Genomic DNA, 6,986 nt, shown 5'->3' with positions numbered 1-6,986 from the left:
CCCAAGCAACATGTAGATATTATAGTAGAAATATCAACATCAAATTATAAATCAAAGTTATTAAATGATTACCTTTCAAATATTAAAATACGTACATTGAATATAGGCTCATTAACTTAAAAGAATCTTCAATTTAAATAATTAATACTTCAATTTTTATCACTATCTTTTATTGGTTTAAGTGCACAAGTCTGTTCTTTTAATAATCCTAATATTTTTAAGAATGTACACTTTTTCCTCTTTTTCATACAAGTCCATAAAATAAGAATTGTATCTCAAAATGAATGCTTTAGGTTGATGAAGCATACATTTATTAAGAATGCTTTTGTTAAATCTGAAATTTGTGAGAGAAAAAAACAGTTCCACAATTTTGAGCCAAATTTGAAGTAAGTTTTAATTAAATATTAGCCAAGATGATGAACTCTGGCCAGATCTATTCTTGGTTTCACAGAATATGAGGATGAATCCTGCTTAGCAGAGGCATAAAAAGGCATGCCCATAAAGCCACTGAATTTCTCATCAGTTCCAAGCAGGGGTAAGCATGTACACACTTGCAAGGTGTATTATTCTTGTTCATGTTTTGGTTTCAAACTGTATCCTAGTTATTTTGGTGTTTCATTTGATATTATCAGAGAATGGGAGCATGGATTTATATTTCCCCAAATGTATTTACACTTACAGAGAAGACATACATGTTCTCTGTAAGTGTAGTACTATGATAAATTGCATTGTTGTTAATAGTTGTTTTGTTTCCTTTGTGTGTTCAGAGAGAATACTATGCAATAGAGTGCAGTCTAGATGGCTTACCTCTATGTCCAATATGATACCAGTTTTTTCTTACTTTTGCAGTATTATTTATTACATTCTCACTGAAGCTGACACTGATGACAGAATATGAACATACATTATGGGAGTATCATCATTTTTTTTTGCTATTTCTGTTCTCTCTAATAATAATGTGGTTTGTCTTGAGTCGTACTTTCAATTTACATACTAGAAGAAAACACTCTGAACACATTTGTTTGGCATAATGGACACAAAGCAAACAAATCAACTTTTTAAATCATCTATTGAGGACTGAATATGATTATTTCTCCAGAATTATTTAGTGAAAATTTAATACTATAAGTACATTTAAGGAAAATAATTTTTTTCTGTATTATATCTCAGGTATATTTAATATGCTGAAATTGAGTTGTACACAAAACGTGTGAACTTTCTGTCAATCTCTTTTGAACTTGACATAAAGATACGAAGCTAGTAAGAAAAACGTTAAACTTGAACAGAACGTTTTAAAATATTTCAGGCATTGTTGATGTCACATATATATTTGTTGAAGCCAAAAAATTAGCTGTCTAGTTGTTTTACGATAATCAAGAAGTCGTTGTGAAGGAATATGGAGTTTAATATCAGAAAATGAATGACACACAAAAAAATAAGAATATGAAGATGTGGGCAGATGTTGTCATGGATTCATAGTCAGTGCATATGGGAGTCCACAGTCCTGGAAGCTGTACTGGGGTCTATGACAGAATTGAAGCAAATTGTTTGGGATTTAATATGACAAGGTCAGAAGTACTGGTAGAAACTTTGAAAGACTAATAGAACCAGGTTTTATGCAATCTACTGGGTTCAAGTATAAATGATCTATTGTGGGAAAACTTGATAGAAATTAACTGACAAGTTCAGCTTGGACTTAACAGATCATCAAACATTACTTATTTCCCCATGCCACTTATGCCACTGAAAGCTACTTCCTCAAAATTTAAGTTGCTTGTCAGTTTTGTCCCCCATCACTTAGGCGCTCCTAAGAATATTAACTTGAGGCCCTTCTCTGTGTCATAATACACCTTCACCAATATCTTTTTGTTCTCTTTATTACTTAATCCCATACCAGTAAAGAGCTTGAATGTCACACTGCATGACAAATATGTTTAACAAATATGCCATCACATCTGAGGAGAAAGTAGAAAAACAATATTGCTTTCTTAGAATATTTTGATATCACCTTTTCCAATCAGAATTATGTTTTTAATTCATAAATAACTTCTCGTATTAGTTGAGGAAGAATCAACATCTACATTTGCCTTAGATTTATGATAAAAATAATACTAGGCATCTATTATCTTCCTGTATATTAACATTATCAACTTAAAATATGTTGTCTCTAGAATATTCTTGAAAATGAGAAATAATTTTGTGAGATTGTATAGCATATTATAACATGTAACCCATGCTACGCCAGTAGGCCCTGGTGGGCTGGCTGGCCCGTTCTCATCTCGTGGAGACTCTCTGACTTGAAGCTCCAAAATCTCTCCCAGTGTCGGGTCACTACCACACCAACCCCACGCTTCCAAATTCCCATGGCTTTTTGGAATGCACTCTTTGCAAATCCATGCTTTGCTCCCTACTTTTCTTCCTATAATCCAATTGAGCCTCAATATAAAGGAAAACACCACATAAACTTAGTTCAAAATCAATGGTAACTCAATCGCTGGTGCAACAACTAACATCCTAGATTATAAACCATTCTAAATTAAATCCTCTGGTAGCAGAGGCAAACAGATCGGCCACCTGAAACAGGGTCTCCACTACCTAGATTTCGCTTACATCCTCCCATCCTCCATCCCTCTCTCCTCTCCTTTTCTGTCCTTTCCAACCCAGAAGTCCTGCCAACTCGCCCAGTGATTGATTTATTTATTGATTAGAAGGGTCACATGAAGTCCAGTGTTGTGATTCACTATTCATCCCAGGCAGCCCCTCTTGGGGAAACTGAATTAGCATCAAAATACAAACAGCATCAGAGCTATCCACAACAAGATTATATTATAGATACAGGTCAAATAACTTATCCTTTAATATGTTAATTTTCATAAAAGTGCAAATCTGTTGTTCTTCCTGTGGGTTGAAATCTTCTTCAGTCTTACCCCTAACTCTTCCATTGGGGTCCGTGAACATAGTTTTTATTGTTAGTTGTTAGTGTAAATATTAGTCTATGCCAGTTTCCTATCTTTTATAAAATATTATTCAATGATATTGAATATGTCACAAAATTCATTACATTGCATTTTATTTTGTATGTTAAATATGGAAGACACCTTACACTGAGAATGATTTACACATACATTTTGGTTATAAAAATATAGATTTGCTAGCAGATGTAGTACTTTGTCCAAATAGTCCAAAATACATTTTCTAAAAATTTTTTAGTAATTAGGTGTGGAATTGGAGAAAAGTTCCATTTAGTCTTGGCCCTAATGAGTACACATGATTCACAATATGGTGTAGTCCTCTGGCCAGATCCTTCCTGCTGGCAAACAAATGCAGCTTAGCCTGAAGATATTCCCACATCAGGTTCCAAGAGCTGGCAGAAATCTGTATTCCTTGGCAGCTGGTGCTTTAAGAATATGCCTCTGTCTCTTTTCAGTTTAATTTGCAATAAATCATTAGATGCCTTTTACTCATGTGCTTTTATTTACCTTTATCAGTCTAAATGGGATGCCTATTACATGCAGTTATTATTTTTGAGACATACATACTTTTCCAGAAGCTTATAAAAAAAGATTATACTCTCAGCTTGCAAGCACATTGGTAGATTTTGTCTCACACAAGGATATATTTCAATAAGAATCTTACTCTTTGGGAAAAGGATAACACTCTTTTTATTATCTTTAAAGTCATTGTCACTATATATATTCTTTTCATAGAGATGTATATGATAATTTGTTATTTGAGGAAGGAAAGGGATAATTACAAGTCAAGGAAATACAAAAGGTATTTATCTTTAAGCTTCTGGGCAGTCCAAAGCCTTTGAAAATCAATGTTTTTGTGCATTTAGTGAATTTATATTTGACTAAGAAAATTGTGTAAGCACTATTGATATAACATGCATTTTTTGAGGTGGGTTCAGTGAACATTATTGGTGGTATTCAAGAGAGTGGATAGGGCTCCTCAGGTCTCTCCTATTGTTATGGAGGTCAGGGATGGTAATTGTGAAGGAGATGCTTGGTGTTGGAGGTGGAGCTTGGATGGGGTCTCCTCAGCAACTGAGGGTATCTCGCTTGCTTTCAGTATCTTTGCTAGGGTGGGTGGTGCAGTTTTTTTTGTTTGTTTGTTTTTTTGTTTTTTATTCTTTGGAGGTCAGGTAGGCCATGAGGTCCACCACCCTGTTGCTGTAGCCATATTCATTGTCATACCAGGAAATCAGTTTTACAAAGTTGTCATTGAGAGCAATGCCAGTCCCAGCATCAAAGGTGGAAGATTGGGAGTTGCTGTTGAAGTTGCAGGAGACAACCTGGTCCTCAGTGTAGTCCAGGATACACTTTAGTGGGCTCTTCACCACTTTTTGATGTCATCATACTTGATAGGTTTCTCCAGGCTGCATGTCAGATCCACAATGGTTAGATACACTGAGGATAAGAACATGGAAGGCAATGCTAGTGAGCATTTCCATTCATCTTTGAGATGACTTTGCCCAAAGACTTAGTAGCAACAGTGGATACAGAGATGATGTTCTGGGCAGCCCCATGGCCATCTCACCGCAGCTTTCATGAGGGAGCCATTTACAATTTTCTGAGTGGCTGTGCTGCGCCAACCCTGACCAGCAGGAATTAAGACACGGAACAACCAGTTCCTTCTCACAGCAGTTTACTCAGGATGCTTAGCAGTTGGTAGTTAAGATGGCCAGCCCCCAATCCCTTTCTGGGTGCAGCTTATAAACCCTGCCAGGAGCCCATGAACTCATGCCACATGCACCACACAGCTGAGGTCACTAAACAGCAAAACAAGCTATGTGGGATAAACAATATATTTATCAGAGTGTGCTTCAGCTGTTATAGGCTTTTGAAAACCAAGGCTTTCATCAGAGTATATGGTTCCAGATGGCTGCAAAGTTGATCTAGCTGCTTTCTACTAAAGTCAGCTCCCAACAAGTAGCAGTGATGGCATGGACTATGGTCATGAGTCCTTCCAAGATGCCAAAGTTGTCATGGACGACCTTGGCCAGGGAGCCTAAGCTGTTGGTGGTGGTACAGGATACATTGCTGAATATCTTGAGTTGCCATATTGCTTGTGGTTCACACCCATCACAAACACAGGGGTATTGGCAGAAGAAGCAGAGATGATGACCCTTTTGACCCCGCTCTTCAAGTGGGCTCCAGCCATCCTCATGGTGGTGAAAAGATTAGTAGACACCAAAACATACTCAGAAACAGCACTAACCCTTTGTATATTAGCAGGATTTTACTCTTGGAAGATGGTGATAGGCTTCCTGTTGATGACAAGCTTCCCATTCTCAGCCTTGACTGTGCTGTTTAATTTGCCATGAATAGAGTCATACTGGAATACATAGACCATGTAGTTGAGGTTAATGAAGGGGTTGTTAATGGTAACAATTTTAACTTTGCCTAGTGTAGAAGAGAAGGCAGCCCTGGTAACCAGGGGCCCAATATGACCAAATTCATTCACACTGACCTCACCATCTTGTTTACAGGAAAAGGCTAGCACTGCATGAGAAGATGCCGCTGTCTCTTGGAACAGGGAGGAACAGAGAGCTGCATTTTTGTTTTTTAAAAAATGAGTTTAAATATCTACATTTTTCTTAAAAACATATGTTTGCAACATATGACATCACTATAATTTTTTAACATATTTAAATTGTTGTGTCTTAATGGGACCTCATAAACTTGCAAAGCTTCTGTAAGGCAAAGGACACTGTCAATAAGACAAAATGGCAACCAACAGATTGGGAAAAGATCATTACCAATCCTACATCTGATAGAGGGCTAATATCCAATATATACAAAGAACTCAAGAATTAGACTCCAGACAACCAAAACACTCTATTAAAAATGGGGTACAGAGTTAATCAAAGAATTCTCAACTGAGGAAACTCGAATGGCAGAGAAGCACCTTAAGAAATGCTCAACATTCTTAGTCATCAGGGAAATGCAAATCAAAAAACCCTGAGATACCACCTCACACCAGTCAGAATGGCTAAGATCAAAAACTCAGGTGATAGTAGATGCTGGTGAGGATATGGAGAAAGAGAAACATGCCTACATTGTTGGTGGGATTGCCAGCTGGTACAACCAATCTGGAAATCAGTCTGGTGGCTCCTCAGAAAATTGGACATAGCATTACCTGAAGACCCAGCTATACCACTCCTGGGCATATACCCAGAAGATGCTCCAACATATAAAAAGCCTTATTTATAATAGCCAGAAGCTGGAAAGAACCCAGATGTCCTTCAACAGAGGAATGGATACAAAAAATGTGGTACATTTACACAATGAGTATTTACTCAGTGATAAGCGGATATTAGCCCAAAAGCTTGAAATAGCCAAGATTCAACTCACAGACCACCTGAAGCTCATGAAGAAGGAAGACCAAGTTTGGATGCCTTGGTCCTACTTAGAAGGAGTAAAAAATACTCAAGGGAGCATATATGAAGACAAAGTGTGGGACAGAGAAGGAAGGAGGGGCCATCTGGAGATCATTCCTCCTGGGTATCCATCCTATGTACAGTCACCAAGGTAGACACTGATGTGGATGTCAGGAAGTGCATGCTGACAAGAGCCTGATATATCTGTCTCCTTAGAGATCTGCCAGAGTCTGGCATAATCAAAGGCAGATGCTCACAGCTAACCATTGATCTGATCAAGGGGGTCCCAATGAAGGAGTTAGAGAGAAGACTGACAGAGCTAAAGGGTTTGTGGCCCCATGAGGAGAGCAAGAATGCCAATCAACCAGAACTCCCCAGGGTCTAAACCACCAGCCTGGGAGCACATAGGGAGGGACCCATGACTACAGCTGTATATGTAGGGAAGGATGGTCTTGTTGGGTATAGATAGGACAGGAGATCCTTGGTCCCAGGAAGGCTGAACACTGAGTGGGGGGAAATTCAAGGGTGGGGAGGTGGGAGTGGGGGGGTAGGTGAGGGTACATCTTCATAAAGGCAGGAGGAAGGGAGATGGGATAAGGGGTTC

At 38.2% G+C, this 6,986-nt stretch overlaps 1 long non-coding RNA gene across 1 annotated transcript; it reads left to right on the top strand.

Annotated features, from left to right (window-relative positions):
* The first annotated feature begins 425 nt into the window (after positions 1–425).
* On the top strand, positions 426–6,736 carry LOC143443948 (uncharacterized). The gene is made up of 2 exons (XR_013113404.1): positions 426–535; positions 5,492–6,736. It is a non-coding gene; the product is annotated as an uncharacterized LOC143443948 (long non-coding RNA).
* The last annotated feature ends 250 nt before the right edge of the window (positions 6,737–6,986 follow it).

This window comes from Arvicanthis niloticus, chromosome 11 (assembly GCF_011762505.2).
Source record: "Arvicanthis niloticus isolate mArvNil1 chromosome 11, mArvNil1.pat.X, whole genome shotgun sequence".
In the NCBI taxonomy this organism is placed as follows: Eukaryota; Metazoa; Chordata; class Mammalia; order Rodentia; family Muridae; genus Arvicanthis; species Arvicanthis niloticus.
The sequence above is the reverse complement of the archived record's forward strand: the minus strand, read 5'-3'. Positions and strand labels throughout refer to the sequence as shown.